This window comes from Notolepis coatsorum, assembly GCF_963971535.1.
Source record: "Notolepis coatsorum genome assembly, chromosome: 13".
Classification (NCBI taxonomy): domain Eukaryota; kingdom Metazoa; phylum Chordata; class Actinopteri; order Aulopiformes; family Paralepididae; genus Notolepis; species Notolepis coatsorum.
The window spans coordinates 108222116-108241530 of NC_140177.1; the positions used below are offsets into that span (position 1 = coordinate 108222116).

The window sequence follows — 19415 nt, forward strand, 5'->3', positions numbered from 1 at the left end:
CTCCTCTGCTGCGCCGCGCTGCTGTGCTGCTGGAAAATGGCTGTGTGTGCAGGGAGCTGAGAGTTATGTGCGGCAAAAGAAAGAAAGAGAGAAAGAAAGAACGAACGAAAGTGGACCTGCAGTGAACTATTAGGATTGGAAAAGTAGTTTGAATGCACACAGGGAGGTTACCGTTGGGTGGAGAAGAGAAGGAAAAGCACCATCTAATATTCGAAGTGTTAAAAGCGCCCGAGCCACAAGTGAGAAGGCAAGACATATCAGCGGGTGAGTTTTCCCAAGTTATTACACATTTGCAGATTGCAGTACAGCAGCGAGGCAGGCCACTGTATGTGGAAAATGGTGGAAGCAGCGCTGCAAGTGTGCCCTACGCACGCACATCGACAATGTCCAAACCCCAGTGTTAAAACTAAGTTCCAATGCAAGACATGTTTTTATTTAATTAAACATAAATTGCACGGCGATAACATGATACTTTGGACCGTTTGTCGAGTTGACATGTATGAAGAGACCAACTCATAAAAACCCAGTTACTGTAATAAGAGTTACAAGAGGCTAGTTGCATTTGTGTTGCACATTCGTGGAGAATTGATTAACAAAGTTACAGAAAGCTGCCTCCAACTGTAATCGTTTTATTGATAACATAGAACTATGGCGATAACTAACTTATATAATAATAATACCACATTTAATCCGCCGACCTTCCCTCGTGATTGTAAAGATTATACCAAATTGAAAACATGCTTAATGTGAGATGCAACAGTGCCAACATTTCGTGTGTGCGTGTGTAAAAGTATTGAACTGTAGTTAGGGTACACGATTTCTACCTAAATCAAGCAATCCGTAGATTCAGGCTATGTAGTATTATGGTTATGTGTAGTCTACTTTATAGATACGTTATATGCAACCATTCACTTGGTTTTTGTACACTTACAAGCTACAGTTTATCTTGTTACTGTTGCATAGCATAGTAATTAGTTACACTGAATGACACAGTCCTAACTAATACCATGCAGGAATAGGGTAATCCAGTGCAATCATTTATTTATTTTTCTTCAATGAAGTGTGTGACATTATAGGCTGGATGATTTTATATGCATTCACAGATGTAGTGTAATAAGTGAAGCCAATTGTGCCAAACCACTCAACTGTACGAAACCCGCTCTCCACTAATTACTGAATTGCAGTGTTATGTAACCAAATATGAATCCTGCATGTATTGTACTGCTATATCAATGCAACGTATGACTAGTGACAAAGGCTCAATAATTCATGTAAAGCTGCAGTATGTGCTTTTGAGGGAGGACAAATTACTCGTATGATAGTAATTTCGCAATGTCAGAAGTTATCTCTGATGCCGTCACAACTTCAAAATGATCATCAATCATAGCAATGTCACCCACCCAACAATGAACCAAGAAGATGTGTCTTAAGTGTCGTAGAGAAAAGAAGACATGTCGTAGAGAAAATACGTGTCTTAGTGTCATAGAGAAAAGATGTGTCTTAGACAGTGTCATAGAGAAAAGATGTGTCTTAGACAGTGTTGGAGAAAAGATGTGTCTTCGTAGAGAAAATAAGACGTGTCTTAATGTTGTACCAGTGACTTTTGGATTCCAAACTCCATCAGGTAGGCTGCTTTTACTGTTTAACTAGTTGGGCATAACAAAATGTGTCATTATGTGAGCAGCACCTTTATCCAAAGCACCTCAAAAAAGGTGCTCTATAAGATTTTCTAATAACTAAGATAGACTAAATACTAAGACATGTCATTTGGAATGCGGACTGTAGATTCAACCATGTGCAATTAGGTGGTTGTAACATGTGCATAACTGTGACATAGTGTAATGTTACATAATTCACACAATGCACCTTGTTAAAACCACATTCCCTGATATGATCGACAAATACAGAGTACTGCTGGTTGTCATGGTGTAGGCTACTGAAGAACACGCATAGCTAATGCTATTCGTTTTCATGGCTAGTTTCACAGATTATAAATTGGATTGTAGAAGGTACATTTCCAACAGTGTTTATAGTCTACAAGGAAGGGGTTAATGATTCTAATAAATGTGATGTCATCAGTCTCCAAATTATACGGGCTAATACTTGACATTACTAATGACAAGTGAGATTGGTGTTTTTTCAAGCGTTGTTGAATCTGCTCATTTAATTTTCTCTGTCGCTCAGTAAATCCTCTCGAGCATTTTCCATGTGGATGTAAGGAATTTGGCTGAACTTGTTTAAATGATCGAATGCCTCCATCCAGATTTTAGAGGACACAAGAAAAACCGACCATGTCTGCTCACAAACTCCTCTACTTCTAGCGTTACACTCCCTCAGCTCTGTGCTGCTGCTGCTGTGTAGACCTTTCATTGCTGTATCCAAGTGCAACAGATTTGAACGTATTCTGGGCAGGGGTATAAGGCTATGGTTAGACTAGTGTATTCCTGGCGTTTTTTTATACGTTTTTGACGACGTTTGATGTCCTATCTACACAGAAATGCGTTTTTTGGCGTTTTTTTGTGGATACGGCTGAAACGCAAAATTGTGTTTGCGTTTGGAGATACGCAAAAAAAAACGCGTCGACAACAGCGTGTAGTCAGCACGGAGCAGTTGTTTGCGAAAACGCCCATGCGCAGTAGATACCATCTGCGTGCCCTTCCGGTGACAACAGTGTGTGTGTTTGGGACAGAGCTCCGTGTCCCAAATAGCTTCAGCTACCATGTGTTGTCAAGTTATTGTTATAAGGACCCCAGTCCAAGCTACAACAGTCTGCATTCCCTTAACAATTGTTTGTATTGAGCCGTATTGTATTGTACCCATATGCAATATGTTAAATAAAGTTTACATCCATTCATTCTGCTAGCATTACCGATTGCATGAGCAGCTGGCTAACGTGAGCTATCAGGATTCAGACCCTGTTAGCTCAGAGTTCCTCTTTCAACTTAACAAGCATTAAACAAAATGGCCCAGTCATCTATTCACCTTTGTTTAATACACACAGCGTTGTCTCTAATGTTATCTAACTACTGATAGCTCGCGATATCATCAGTTTTGGAGCTGGCTAAGTAGCGTGAGCTAACGTTAGCTTCTAGCCACAATGCTATATTGTTATAATGGCATACTCCATTGACGTTAGCATGCAGCTAACAATGCTACCGATCGTTTTTTAGACTAAACTATCCGCTCTTGGTGGTCACTTGTGTTGATGTTAGTTTTGTTTCATCAACAAATGACAGGCAGAACACACAGTGAATGTATCCGTTTTGTTTATTGCACTTTTATTAGGCTTTGCTGAAAAATTATTGCTGCATTGAGTAAATAGGCAAGATGGTGGCGCGGCATAGGCGCCTGCCTTATTGACATTTTCTTTGCTGGAGCTTCCACCAGGAAGTGTATTGGCACATTCGTTCTGATTGGTTGAAATTGCCTTCATGTTTGCCACCTACTGCCACCTACTGCTTTGGCAGTGTACTACATCAGTGTGCTCGGCTGACAAAAACGAAAAAAAAACGAAAGTGTGACTCGAGGCGCATGACGTCGCGGCGATACGCGGCGATACGTATAAGAAAACAATACGAAATGATACGAAAGGTGTAACCGCAGCCTAAGTGCACCAGCAGCATTGATACCAGGTTTTACGTGACCAGATGGAATTTCTGTGAACTTGGCTAAAATGACGACACAACTCCTAAGTCTCTGTGTTGCAGGGGGAGAAAGAAAACATTGTGAACCCTCTCAGGCCCCGTTAGACGGAAACGCTAGCAGGTGAATCCGCAAAAATATTTTTTCGGATGTGCCTTTCGTTTATACGGAAACGGCGTTTTTACGGGGTGAAACCGCAAAAAAGTGAGACTACCTTCCAGGGTGGAATTCCTAGAAACGCAAAAGCTTTGCGCTCTCGTCTAAACTGTTAAAACGTATAAATCTGATAAAACGATGACGAAAGGTTTGTCACGGCTCTGGTCGCGCGTACTGCTTACGTCACAGGTAGCAGGTATGCGCCAGTAGCCGAGACGTAAACAAAGCAAGTATGTCTGACTTATATCAACGGAGATCACCTGAAGGCTACATTGGCAGTACTTTTAACCCTTTCACTGCCACACGACAGAAGGTTACCCCTTTACTATCACACAACCGGCTGTCGTGTGGCAGTGAAAGGGTTAAATACACAAGAATCTGTCCCGCGGCGTGAGTGGACCCACTGTCTGTGAGTGACTCTGCTTTGGTGCAATCACATTCCCCATCCACAGTCTGCGAATCAGAGGCAGAGTAGGGCGGGTCTTCACAGCACGTCATGTGACATATGCGCCAATCGTGTGACAGCGGGTCTCCGTCGTTACAGCGTCGTCTGCATGGAGAATTCCACTCCAAAACGCTCGTCTAAACGTAAAATTAAAAGTGAAACCGCAAGATGACTTTTGCGGTTTCTGTTCACAAAACGCTCGTCTAAACGGGGCCTCAGTGTCTGCTTCTAAAAAGGCCCATCCTCTCTGCTCTACTGTAGGCCCATCCTCTCTGCTCTACTGTAGGCCCATCCTCTCTGCTCTACTGTAGGCCCATCCTCTCCGCTCTACTGTAGGCCCATCCTCTCTGCTCTACTGTAGGCCCATCCTCTCTGCTCTACTGTAGGCCCATCCTCTCTGCTCTACTGTAGGCCCATCCTCTCTGCTCTACTGTAGGCCCATCCTCTCTGCTCTACTGTAGGCCCATCCTCTCTGCTCTACTGTAGGCCCATCCTCTCTGCTCTACTGTAGGCCCATCCTCTCTGCTCTACTGTAGGCCCATCCTCTCTGCTCTACTGTAGGCCCATCCTCTCTGCTCTACTGTAGGCCTATTCTCTCTGCTCTACTGTAGGCCCATCCTCTCTGCTCTACTGTAGGCCTATTCTCTCTGCTCTACTGTAGGCCCATCCTCTCTGCTCTACTGTAGGCCCATCATCTCTGCTCTACTGTAGGCCCATCCTCTCTGCCTGTGGTGCAGTAGATTTTTCAGTTCCATGTGGACAGATGGCTGGAGGCCAGGCTGTGTGCGTGGTGGTGGTTGTGTCTGTCTGCTCCAGTCAGCATTGGGCCGAGACAGATGGGAAGACAGAGAGAGACCTTAACTCAATGGACGCCAGACCCGAGATAAGTCGGGTTAACTCGCCATGCCTTGGGCGCCAGACCCGAGATTTCTCGGGTTTTAGTAGTTTATTCCTTTATTCAATATTTGTATTCATTATTCATCCAGGGACCTTGGTGTTACCATAGGGCATAGGTGTCAAACTCACGGCCCGCGGGCCAAATCCGGCCCGCCACGTCATTTGATGTGGCCCCCCAAGAGCTCAGGTAAAAAAAAAAAAAAAAAAAAAAAAATTTTTTTTACATTAATATTGGGTTAAAAAATAGCAGTGTTAAAATAATTGTGGGTTAATGCGTTAATAAAGCTTTAACTTTGACAGCCTTAGTTATTACACATTCTTACACATACATGTATGTTGAACATCTGAGGTAACAAAGGAAAAAAGCCAAAAGCACTTACTCCTCAGACATTCTTTGACAATTTTACAGCCCAAAATACAAAAAAGATCCAGGCGGAATAGGTAACAAAGGGTTGAAGAAATATTGTCTGAACTGTCAGATCCAAACTGGCTGTGTAACATAACCGAGCATCTCGCTCAATTGAATAAGAAGCTGTAGGGACGCAAACAAATCCCACCCAACATTTGACCAATATAGTTGTGAACTGAGACAACCCTTATTTTGTTATTTTTGAGTACAGTTACAGTTGTGTGTTCATGCAGACACATAATAGCAATTTCATTACGAATTGAAAATGGGGGACCCTGATGTAAACAAGTCGAAAGTCTTTCTCTGGTCTGCATCCCCTTAACAATTGTGTGTATTGAGCTGTACTGTACTGTACCCATTCTGCAATCTGTTAATTAAAGTTAATTAAACTATCTTCCATTAGTTGGATGTATGGCCTCTGCAAGGTTGTGTGCAGCCATTTGTTTTTGTAACATCTGCTACATCTGTCCCACGTGTTCTTTGCAGCTCACAGTTGTTAGTTCTGCCCCTCTTGACTGTGACAAAAAGGTTTTGAACAAACTTAATGTCATAGCTTGTATTTGATGATATTCTTCTTTGTTATTTACTTGAATGGTTTGATCATTGATTGGTGGAGTAATATGGGGTTCTGATAAACTAAAATTATTTGTTAAAATAACATAAGCTAACATATATTTTTACATTTATGCAAATTAATATCCAATATGTATAACTTGAATAAGTAATAAATACAGAAACACCATGTTTAACAATATGTAAATGTGTAGCTACATTTATTTTACATTACATTAACATTTATACGGTCTTTGGCCCTTTGAGGGCAACCATAATGCTGATGTGGCCCTCTGTGAAAATGAGTTTGACACCCCTGCCATAGGGAATGAGTCTGAGGTCGCCAAAGTGCAATACCGGCTGCATCCAGCTAGACGGCGGTATCGAGCACCCTTTGTAATCTTGTATCTTGGCCTGTGTAATGGCCAAATGTCTCCGGTTTCACTTTTCCTTGTCGGCCGAGTGGAGCGGTTCTCCCGGTTCCATTGAAGCGCGTCAAATATCCCTGATCCATTGTGGTGGGTTATGCCTATCTTTTAAAGCGTGGCCTTGCTACGACGGGCCCCGACTAATAGCTAGGGATGGGTACCTTTCACATTTGAACCGATACCGGTACCGGTACCTGTGAATCGATACCGGTACCCAACGGTACCTTTTTTCGGTACTTTAGTCTCAAGAAATTTAATTTACCTACCTCAGTCGTAAAAAAGAAAATCCAAACTTCAAATAACTACAATTTCGACAGTTTTCGGCTTGTCATTGCTCCAACTGCTTTGTTGTTGAATCAAGTCAAATCCTAGGTAAGCATATATTGTGCGTGTGAACGTTGACATGAAAAAAAAAAGTAAAAAAAAAAAAATGTAATAATAATTTTTTTTTTTTTTTTTTTTTGGTTTCTCACTTGATTCGATACTCGGTAGTACCGACGTGTTTCGGTTCGGTACCTCAAAAGTACCGAATTCGGTACCCATCCCTACTAATAGCTGGGTGTACTTTGATCGTCTTCAGTTCCTACACAACAGGGGGTACTTTCGCCAACAGTACTGTATACCTGTATGTCATGTATGTCCAGGCATTAAAGCATTCCGTCTTGAGACGGATATCCGTCCATTTGATTAGGAGATTCCATCATTTGATTCCGAGTCGTGACTAGGGATGGGTATCGTTAGGATTTTATCGATACTACTACTCTTATCGATACTGCTTAACGGTTCGGTACTTTATCGATACTCTTATCGGTTCTTTTTGGTTATTTTTTTGCAAGAAAAAAAGACAATTAATTAAGAACAGAATCAACATTGCTTTATTATTTATAAATACAACTTTATAAACAAGTATTATAAATAAATATAATTTCTTCAGCAACAGCAGCAGCAATGTTCTTTTATATAACTTTATAAATAAATATAATAAATTAATATAATTTCTTCAGCAACAGCAGCAACAATGTTTTAAATGTGTCTGACTCTGAATTATAGACTTTTTATAATAAACAACAAATGCAAAAGGCTAACAGAACTGTGACACTCGTTCACCCTATCCTCTGTCATCCTTCCTCTAGCTGCTAGGGAGAAAGGACTTTGGGTGGTGGAGGTAGAGGGAGGATGTGTGGTGGCCCTGGGCTCACTGGGCTGGGACATAGTGGCTGACGCCTCAGCTTGACGATCTATAAAAAGTTTAGATTGTAGTATTTGTAGCTAAACAATTGTTTTGTTTATTAGCCTATTTGTAATAATTCGTTATTAGCCTAGGCAACTCCGTATCTTGGGTTACGGCTGCAGTATGCAGATGGAACACTGCGCGCAAGGCAGTCGAATACGCGCATTTCTGCACACTAATATCATGTTTTGCCAACAGATGTTTTGATAAATTGATTTGCTCGTATTGCCACCCTTACTGGCAAATGTTTTGTTGCACTTGTGGCAACGTGCATTGTCGGCATTGACCCTTGTAAAGTATATCCATACTTTAGAACGCTTCGCTCTATCCGCCATGATCACGACTCAGTGCATGCAGAGCTGCTGTCTGTGTGCAGCGCGCTATAGCACGGGGCGTCGGGGAGCACTTTCATTAAGGAGTACCCGTATGTAGTACCCGTATGTCTATGTGTAGCACTAGCGAGCGACTCGCGAGGAGTGTGTGTAATAATTGACTCGCTGGCTGCGGCTCGCTTCTCGTGCAGAGACAGAGAGAGGATCGTTCGCAACTTTTAAATAATAATAATAATAATAATAATTTCTCTAGAGTATCGATAGCAGTACCGAGGACGTCAGAGCTTATAAATACTCCGGTATTTTCTAATATAGTACCGGTTCCCGTTTAAAACCGGGGTCCGGGGGGCATCCCTAGTCGTGACGGATTTTAACCTGAGCCAATCAGAGGCGTCAAGCAGTCATTTGCGAGCAATCGTTTACAGCGCTTTCACCCGCCTCCACTGTGCTCAGCACCAATGGGAAGCGACTATTTGAGTTTTCAGTTTCTGAAATGTCGGCCATTGCTTTAGCTCTACTCAAGACATGCGAGACTCGAGACATGCGAGACATGCGGCAACTTTTCCGAGATAGTAAGTTAATTTGACTTATTCTAGTCTAAAGAAACATATATTACTATTGCTATTGATAAATCTAGGTAACGTGAATGCCACAAAACGAATGCCTTTTGTTAATCAGAACGTTATTTACGCGACGTGTTGTTGTTGTTGCATCACATTCATCATCATTCTCTCCGTTACTGTAATGTATTATTCACGATTTCACGTCAACTCAATTCCACTCCAAACAAACCTTTCTCTGATTCTTATTTGCACCTTGTGGTCTTCATACAGTGTATCGGCAGTCAACTGACATTTAAACGTTGTGCACCCTTGTGGGAAGCTCAGGGGGTTTAAGCTCAATTATTGTGTCTTTTAGTTGTATGTCTGCAACCATAATAACTTGTGCATTTCGTCTCTGACTTGGTGGATATGTGTGTGTCAGTGTGCTTGCGCCGCTCGCTGTCCGTGTATGATAAATGTACATATGAATGTTGATACATTTTTTAATTTTGTTTACTGTTTCCATACGAGGTGGTCCGCAAATGTTCTTGATAACAATCTAGTGGTCCGCAAACTCCGCATAAACAAGACGTTTGGGAACCACTGATACAGACGATCTCTAAATATGCGTTATATGCTACGTATACAGTTCTGTATGTCATGATGTATATCTGTATGTTGTGTATGTCATAAATCTCAATATGAATTGAAAATGGGGGACCCTGATGTAAACAAGACGAACGTGTTTCTCTGGTCTGCATTACCTTAACAATTGTGTGTATTGAGCTGTACTGTATTGTATTTGTACCCATTCTGCAATCTGTTAAATATTGATTGATTGATTGTTATTAACAGATTGCAGAATGGGTACAATACAGTACAGCTCAATACATACAATTGTTAAATGGATGCAGACCAGAGAAAGCCTTTCGTCTTGTTTACATCAGGGTAGAGCTGCCGCGATTACCGCATTACCGCGGTATCGCTGTTACATCACGGCCACCGCAGAGTAGGCTGAATACTGCGTCACCGCTGTTTTTTATAATAATACTAATAAATTACCCTCCTCTCGTTGGGCTTGCGGCTCTGCAGATATACCCTACTCATCTATCGAGGTTCCAAGCGACCCTATTGGGTACCAGAAAAGTCACGTGAAACATTGCAGACCACTGATTGGTCAGAAGAGAGACGCGTCACACGTTGTAGCGTCATGCAGTGTGTTACCACCAATCGGCAAGCGCGTATTAGGTTTTTACTTCCTGAATGTCAGATCATCACAACACGGCTAATAACGTTAGCTTTAACTCTCCGCCGGAGTGGACTACATCGCTCCTAAGGAGTACTAAACGAGACATAATGATTTTACTGTCTGCAACGAATGTTATAATAAAAGCCCTTCGTTCTATACACTTGTCTGATTGAAAACTTTATTAACAGACCGCAGAATGGGACAACTCAGCACGCTCTGAGCAAAGAAAGGAACTGAGATATGAATAGAGTATTGCTTGCCTTGCTATTGTCCGGTAAATACGCTGATGTTATTGAACGTATAACTATATAATGTTAATGCCACAAAACGAATGCCTTTATTATAAAGTAGTAACTTTATAGTAATAATAATAAGAAAGGGTCGGGGGGGTTAGGGGTAACCACCCCTGCCCGCGACACCGAGTGAACGGCGCACGACCAGAGTGGAAACTTCGAATCCGTGTTTCACTTTCAATAACTAATGCGTGCTTGCCGAATCCCAAACAATATTCATGCTGCAAAGTCATCCTCTAAAAATAGACATTTAGACTAGAGGCAGGCTATATGCTATAAAGAGTAGACTACTACTAAAAAAAAATGCATTCAAACTTTTTTTTTTAATTTTTTGTGTGCATGCGGTAATAACTGCGGCGGTAGGAAATATTTTGCAAATTTGTGCGGTAAGGAAATAATCAATACCGCGGCAGCTCTACATCAGGGTCCCCCATTTTCAATTCATCATAACATATATGACACACATGACATACAGATAGACAATACTGTTACATCTATACATTTATGACATACCAGATTTACAAATACAGTATTGTTTGTGATACAAAAATAGTCAAAAAAAATAGAGTATATACATTTGACGTAGAAATTGTACATTGGTGGAGGTTGCGTAGGTGGGGTGGGGGGACTGTACATTGGAGGTGGTTGGGTGGGTGTGATGGGGGGGGTTGTAACTATACATTGGATTATTGACAAAAACTTACTTGGTCCCAAGAAGAGGGTCTCATGTATTAAATAAAGTTTTCATTAATTCATTCACTCTGGATCTGGTAAATCCAGTAACAATACACACAATTGTTAAGGGGATGCAGACCAGAGAAAGGCATTTGTCTTGTTTACATCATCAGGGTCCCCCATTTTCAATTCATAGTGACATTTATGACATACACAACATATATGACATCATGACATTTATGACATAGGGACATACATGACTTACAGGTATATAGCAGGGCTGTACGCTAAGCTTTTTCACTAGGGGCACACTTGCCCCTAAATGAGAAATTTAGGGGCAAAAAAAATTTTTAGGGGCACATTTTTAAATAACAATTTTACCATTATTAAAAAAATATGTTCCTCCTGCCTCATTACTGTGGTCCTTTTATTTAACATTTAAGTGCGTTTGTTTTCAGGTTTGTATCTTTTATAATGAACCAACTGAGAAAGTGTGTAAATCACTAATAGAACAAAAACAACAAACTGTGTGTGTGTGTGTGTGCGCGCGCTTGTGTAGTGCTCCTTGAATGAGATCACCACAACACACACACACCATTGCATTAATCAGGAGGACAAGAAACTCGGCATACATTTGTTTCACAATGAAAAGTGCTTTAGAAATCAAATGAATTATTATTGTAAATAACCCCATGAAAGGTTTATTTGTATGGGTAATTACCTGCTTCATATTTGTGATGTTACTGGTTTCAGTGTGTGCCTAAAGTGATCAATGTGTTGGGCCGTTTATAGAGATCTATGCCAATTAATGTTTATGTATATCCGGGACTTTTTTTAATAAGAATTGAGAGGTATTTGTATATGTGACCTTTATTTTGAAACCCGTGTTGCGACGCAACCTTATTTACATTTGCGCTTTTGACAGTGAAATGTTCAGTCCAACTTAGCTGGAAGGAAAGACTAATCAAAAAGGTTTAATTGACCCGTATGAGGCTCTTACGGTAGGACTACTCACCTAATGCATAGCTGAACCTGAACGTTAGAAGTGTCCGTGTCCCCGTCAATCAATCATCACATCATCACGTCAATCATCATCATCTTATCATCTCTCCACATCGGACGTGGTTGTCATAAGATGGACTGATATCCACTCCGTTGTTCTTTTTTGCGTCTTAAATGTATTGAAATGAGGTGCTTCTTTGGCGATGCAATAGCCCATATTGAAAGGAAGAGAGCCCACATTCAGTTTCGTTTTGCTAGGAATTATGGGATTTGGTGTTGGATGTATAGACTACGCAGATAGGGACATGGTCTTTAATCGCACGATAGACTACAAGTACCAGGTACTAGCGTGACCCAGATTCACTCCACACGCAAATCTTTTTTTTCACTCAGGCTATCGGTGATCGCAGTAAGTTCATTCATTGCCGACAGATTCTTTCATAGCACCACGACATTGTGTCGCACTGTACAGCCCTGGTTGTAGGCTAATGTTTTTAAAAAAATGTATCCAATTTGTATGGATTAATTTAGGAGTGAAATGCGAATGAAGGGTTGAAATCACAACTCGCAACGTTGCTCCCAAATAATATTTCCAACTCGCAACGGCCAAATTAAGGGGCAATTTGCGACGAGATCATCGCACTGTACAGCCCTGTATAGTACTGTTACATTTGTCACATATACGATATGCAAATATACAGTACTGTTACCCAGAGATCCTAACAGTAAATATATACATATGATGAGGAGGAGACTGTACATTAGGAGGGGGTAAATCAGGTCAAAATTATCGATATTTGTATTAGTATATATTTTATTTTTTAAATAAATTTTACTTTTATTTTATTATTATTATTTAAACAACAAATTTATGTTTATTTTGCAGCAATTCTTTGTCGTTGCCGCCATCTTTAGTGTTACAGATTTCCCCATTCAAAACTACCAGAGTGATCCTTCTCATTTTATAGTCGGTGGTTTTACATGAAATGGGGATGTTTTAACTAAAACTTGCCACGAGACCTAGGTAGTATTTTAGTATAGTATAAAGTATTTAGTTTAATATAAAGTATTTTACACATGCAAAAAAAATCGATAAGTGATGCCACTTATCGATTTCACGCAGTTATCGATAAATCAATAAGTGGTCTCAGCCTTATATTGTATAGGTCGTTGTGTATTGTTGTCTACAAATCTACTGCAGTTGAGGAGCCGGGAAAACAAGCATCTCACTATTTCTGAATGCATGTACATTTTAAAACGCTGTGACAAAGAATAATCTGAATCAATGAAGAAACTCACTCCCATTGCTAAAAGAAAATCTAACATGCCTATAAATGCTTGTACAAAATCCAAACTCAATGACCGAAAAAAGGAATAGGCTGAAGCACATGCTTATTTTTGCCTATCCTTTACAATTCTTAAAAACGAAATATACTTTAATATAAGAAAGACATTTTTTAAATATGCTGCAAGATATAATTTTTTTTCTTTTTCTTTAAGAGAAAAAAGAAAAGAGAAAATAAATGTTTGATGTTTTACTCAAAACTGTACTCCTGAATTATTTTATCCTTCAGGGCCTTTTTAAATGTCCCCTGAGAGGTACACAACTTCAACCCGTCACTAAGACTATTCTTATTTATAGTCATTAAGACTATAAAAATATATATTTTTTTCATACCCAAATTTTGTCGTTATGCCAATTCCCTCCCTGGTCGTTGCGCGCATTGCCCCACTGTCAGTCTGGGGAGGGTGTAGACCAGGGGTCGGCAATTAAGTTTGGCCTCGGGATAGGAATTTTCCATTGGTTCCCACAGCCCACGTGACCATTTCTAGCATTTCCATTGGCTATAGTGACAGACATAGATAATGCAAATAAATACAACAAATCTACGAAACCACTTAGAGCGCTTTTAGACCGCCCGGGCTCCGGTTCAAGCTCCAGCTCCGTTCTGAACCCTCTGAACCTTGATGCTCTCTGGCGAACCACCCCGCGTTTACACCCATTTAAGCAGAACCAACATTCCACCATCTCCGTCATCAACGGGGGCGCTACTCAGGCGGAGGAAAAAATAATGCGTGGAGAGCGAGCCTCAATGCGTAAGCGCACACACAAAAGCACACACGCACTGTTTGAAATGAATCGTTCCAGCAAAGTAGGCTTCTATTATTCTAATTACTGTTTTAATGGGTATCACAGTAGTAAGTCCTACTGTAGAACATGACATATTAGCATGACATCTGATTTATTAATGCCAATACTAAAAATTAGGGACAAACGCAATTGGCACAAGTGTAAATGATGGATTAGCAGCTAATCAGTCCATCATTTACACTTGTGCCATTAGCTCAACTTGTTAGTCCGCTGGCTGTGGATCCTATGGTCACAGGTTCAAATCACTCTTGGTTCCATTTTTTTTTTTTTTTTTTTTTTTTTAACGTTTAATTAATTTATCCACTCTGGTTGGATGGTGTGTATGTGTATATATATGTATTGTGCTGTATAATGACAATACATTTTAATCAAATCTCATTTTGAAATCGCTACCTGTTGAGTGGATCAGCATGGTGCACTGCAATCACATCCGAAGTTGTCTGCCACTGTTGTGTCCATAGGCAGCGTAGCGATTTCAAAATGAGATTCGATTCAAATGTATTGTGATTATACAGCACAAGTACAATACACCATCCAACCTGAGTAGATAAATTAATAAAAAAATTAACCAAGAGTGATTTGAACTTGTGACCATAGTATCCACAGCCAGTGGACTAACGAGTTTAGCTAACCAGTCGGATGTTTAAACTGAGTGACTAATCCATAATTTACACTTGTGCCAATTGCGTTTGTCCCAAATTTTTTGTATTGGCATTAATAAATCAGATGTCATGCTAATATGTCATGTTCTACAGTAGGACTTACTACTGTGATACCCATTAAAACAGTAATTCGAATAATAGAAGCCTACTTTGCTGGAATGATTCATTCCAAAGTGCGTGTGTGCGCTTTTGTGTGTGCGCTCGCGCGTTGAGGCTCGCTAAGCCTTTCTCCACGCATTTCTGGAGCATTTCTTTATCCACTCTGGTTGGATGGTGTATTGTACTTGTGCTGTATCATAACAATACATTTAAATTAGAGCTGGGCCGTTAACGGCGTTAACGTGCTGCGTTAACGCTATACTAGTATCGCGCGATAATATAATTAACGCATTAATCTAATTTTTTTTTTTTTTTTTTTTTTTTTTCTACCTTTATTTACCCAGGGTAGGTTCGCTGAGCACAGATGTTCTTTTCCATTCACACCTGGGAGCTGCCCAGTACAACCACAGTTGACACCATTGGCCACTGAGCAACTCCACTGGAGCAGTTGATTCAAGCCATGTCACATAGTTCAAGTTTGAAATGATTCTTTCTGTTTTGCTCCTGAGAGTGCTAGATACTGTACTGTACTGGTAATATTATGTATTTGTGTTAACTTCTGAATAAAACAACTTATTAAACACAAGTACATCTTATTGAACATTATTTTGATATTTCATTACCAATTATCATAGCAAAACAGCTTTTTCAAACAGTCTGTAATGCATTTTGGAAACGGGAGATGGGCTCATGGTGTAATGGGCCACCTGGCCTGAGAAACATAAGGAGGAAAGAAAAAGTAAGGACTTACTTCTGGTCATTATTTGGGTAGAACACACATATTTTGAATGCCTTCGGCAGTTTTTTTTTTTTTTTTTGAGCCATTTTTGCAGATAGATTAATCTAGATTAAAAAAATTAATCTATGCCCACCTCTAATTTAAATCTAATCTTGTTTTGAGAGCAGTCGCAAATCGCTTCCTGTTGAGTGCAATGCTGACTCGCTACTTTCCCCCGTTTACTCGTCTTGACAGCCTAGAATATGACACGCCCACTGTTGATGTCACGGTTCGCAAGGAAAAACCAACTATTTTCCGGTGCCAGCTGAGCACCGATTTGTCACGTTCTGAACCAATTAATCCCGGTCTGAACGCGCCAGCCGGTGCAAGATTACGTTCGGGAACCGGCTCCAGCACGGAGCCTGGCCGGTCTAAAAGGGGTACCAGTGAGACATCACCCAGACGTGACATATGCAAAAGACAATGTTCCAATAAAAAGTACATTCATGTAACTGCTTGAGAGTCAATTCTTAACACATTGGACGCCAGACCCGAGATAAGTCGGGTTAACTCGCCGAACGTTGGGCGCCAAACCCGAGAAAAGTCGGGTTTTCATCGTTATTTCTTTTATTCGATATTTCCATTCATAATCCATCCATCCAGCCTGATGTTATCATTGGGAATGGGTCTGAGATCGCAAACGTCCAATACCGCCATCTAACGCCTTGCGGCCGGTAGGGCTGGGCGATATTACGATATTATATAAATATCGGGTACAGTTCATTAACGATTAACGATTAACGATTTTTAACGTATCGTGGATATCGTGATGTTTTGCCCAAGAGGATTGTGTCGCGTCAATCTGGTCCACACCCGTTCAAACTTTTGAACAACGCCGCCCCCACACACACACTACTGCATCAAAGTTACTACTTATTATTAACAAAGGCATTCGTTTTGTGGCATTAACGTTATATAGTTACACGTTCAATAACATTAGCGTATTTACCCAAACATAGCAACGTCCGATGACGACATAGATAGCAAGCGTTACTGTTCATATCTCAGCCCGTGCTGAATTGTGCATGCCCATTCTGCGGTCTGTTAATAAAGTTTTCAATCAGACAGATGTATGGAAAGGCTTTTATTATAACATTCGTTGCAATAAAATCATTAGGCCTAACAAAAATAATGGTTGGTTTCAGGTTGCCGACCGACCCTGCCGATTTAGGTGCGACCCAATATATTTTATGAGTTTAAAAAAAAAATTATATATTAAAAAAAAAAAATCATTTTTTTTTTTTTTTTTTTTTTTTTTAGAATAAAGTTTCATAGAAATCTTAGTCAAACATTTAGTATTATGGATATTAAACATGCTGGCAGAGTACATGCATCCATGTTGTTGTGAACATTTTAACCCTTTCACTGCCACACGACAGCCGGTTAACCCTTTCACTGTGACAATACAGAAGGTTAGCCCTTTACTATCACACAACCGACGGCGATGCTCCATCATTAGCATCATTAGCTCCGCATCCGCGGAGCTAATGATGCTAATGATGGAGCATCGCCGTCGGTTGTGTGATAGTAAAGGGCTAACCTTCTGTCGTGTGGCAGTGAAAGGGTTAATTAAATAAAGAAATTCCCTATCCATAGTCGCTGTGGGAAAGAATAAAAAAAAAAAAAAATTCCCTACCTACCCATGGCCAAACTGACAACCAACCTGAAACCAACTATTATTTTTGTTAGGCCTTATGGCTCGTTTAGTCATGCTGCGGTGCGCTGGTAATCACTCGTCGGCCGCGGTGAGCTCAGCTGTTGTTGTCGTTGAGCTGAGCTCAGCTCTCGTCAAAATCAATGGCGGAAGTAAAAAACGCATAGCGCTTGTCGATTGGTGCTAAGAACAGCAGGGCGGGTGTAAGCGGTGTGACGTAATTGGCAGACTCGACTGTCAATCAAAATTATTCTGTTGCCGGCTGAATGATCGAATGAATGAAAACTATATTAACAGATTGCAGAATGGGTACAATATAGTACAGCTCAATACAACAATAGTGGACTGACTGGAGGATGAAGACCAGAAAAAGACTTTCGGCTTTTTTACATAAGGGTCCTCCATTTTCAATTCATCAAAACATTTAGAGACATACAAATATACAGTAGTTTCATAAAAATGCTAAAATGCTATTTATTGATTGATTGATTGATTGATTGATTGATTTAAAACTTTATTAACATATTGCAGAATGGGTACAGTACAGCTCAATACATACAATTGTTAAGGGGATGCAGACCAGAGAAAGTCTTTCGTCTTGTTTACATCAGGGTCCCCCATTTTCAATTAATCATATTTCATATCTAAATCATATAATATCTCATTGCTAAATATATGCAATATATAATCTAATAATCTAAATCTAATATATAATATAAAAATGCTAAATGCATGGGTATTTTATTTAGTCTTTAATGTTAGCTTGCAAACTCAAATACTGTCTTGGTAAGCCTCATAATGAATTGTTTGGGGGAAAAAAGAAAAACATCGTGATGTGTATCGTGTATCGCCGAAAGGTCAGAAAATATCGTGATATCATATTTAGGCCATATCGCCCAGCCCTGTATTGCACATCATTGGAAACCCTCTGGCTTGGGCTGTGTGTCATTCTAAGAAGTCCGGTCCAGGTTTTCCTTCTCGGGCATGAGTAACGTTTATAACACATGGATTGGGGACACTTGAGCACCGCCGGTTCATGTGTTTTGGTGGATTATTTTGGCAACACAACCGACATCAATACTTGGAATGGCGATCAGATAATTGGAATATTCTGTTTTTTGCAGTACATCATAGATAGGTAACCTCTATATGCTATTAATCTTGCGTTGATCCGATAATTCCTTCCCCGCGATCGGAGCGTAATACCGATAATCTAGCGTTGATTTTAGATTGATTGTTGATCCAAGCGAGGAACGGCACGATTCCTAGTGAAATGCAGTAAAACGCTGTTTGGTGGAGTTTCCTGGGATTACACAGAATTACTCTAAGGGCGTTTTCACACCTAGCTCGTTTGGAGCTGTTGTTCCGAAACCTGGAGCGTTTACCCCCTATTTCGGTTCAGTTGGGCATATATGAACACAGCAATCACATTCTGTTGCGGAACAAAACAAGCGGGCCGAGACCACCTAGAGAGGGTGATCTCGGCGCACTTCCAAACGAACCCGACGCGACTCGTATGCTGTGAGAATGCAATCGACTTAGCAAACCAACACAATAATAATAATAGTGAGCCGTGGGTCAACGTGGAGCAGCGATGACTCGGTACACTGCCTCGTTGATATTTGGGCAGACGATCACATTCGTCAGATGCTGGAGAACACGCAAGTGTACAGAAAGTTTAGTGACGCTGCAACAGCTGCACCGTGCGAGACAACACCTCCTCTCTCTCTCTCCCTCTCACTGACTCTCTCTCTCCCTCTCTCTCTCTCTCTCACCGAGAGAATGAATGTGGACTGTTCCATCGGGGAGCTTCGGTGGTAATGTGAGTGGCTACAGACCGCTGCACTTAAATATAAACATTAGTCTACCTGGAGACTCAATGAGGTAATTGTAGATGTCGCCATAAGACGCTTCTGGCCATTTAGTGGGATCATTGTTTCATTATCCTGGTCGGCTGAAAGGACACTGGCCACCGAAGCTCCCCCCTCTGATGGAACAGTCCACATTCATTCGTGCGTCATCTCGCGTTGTCCAGACTCTGTGGGCAATCTGCGCATGTGCATGGGTAATAGGTGCTTTAAAATGGGCTTTTTCGCTGCCGATTTAGTTCTGATCGATTAGGAATGGCTTGCGCCGTGTTCAGGAGATTGAGGCGCATAAAAGACTATTCGATCATGTCTCTAGCACCCCCACACCACAGCCGTATCGGCAACCACT

General features: G+C 40.8%; 1 protein-coding gene across 1 annotated transcript in view; it reads left to right on the plus strand.

Moving 5' to 3' along the window:
• Positions 1–19415, plus strand: part of pik3r2 (phosphoinositide-3-kinase, regulatory subunit 2 (beta)) — a 245743-nt gene continuing 226328 nt past the window's right edge. Inside the window, exon 1 of the mRNA XM_084328030.1 lies at positions 1–264. The gene's annotated coding sequence lies outside the window, so the exon portion shown is untranslated. The remainder of the gene's footprint in view (positions 265–19415) is intronic.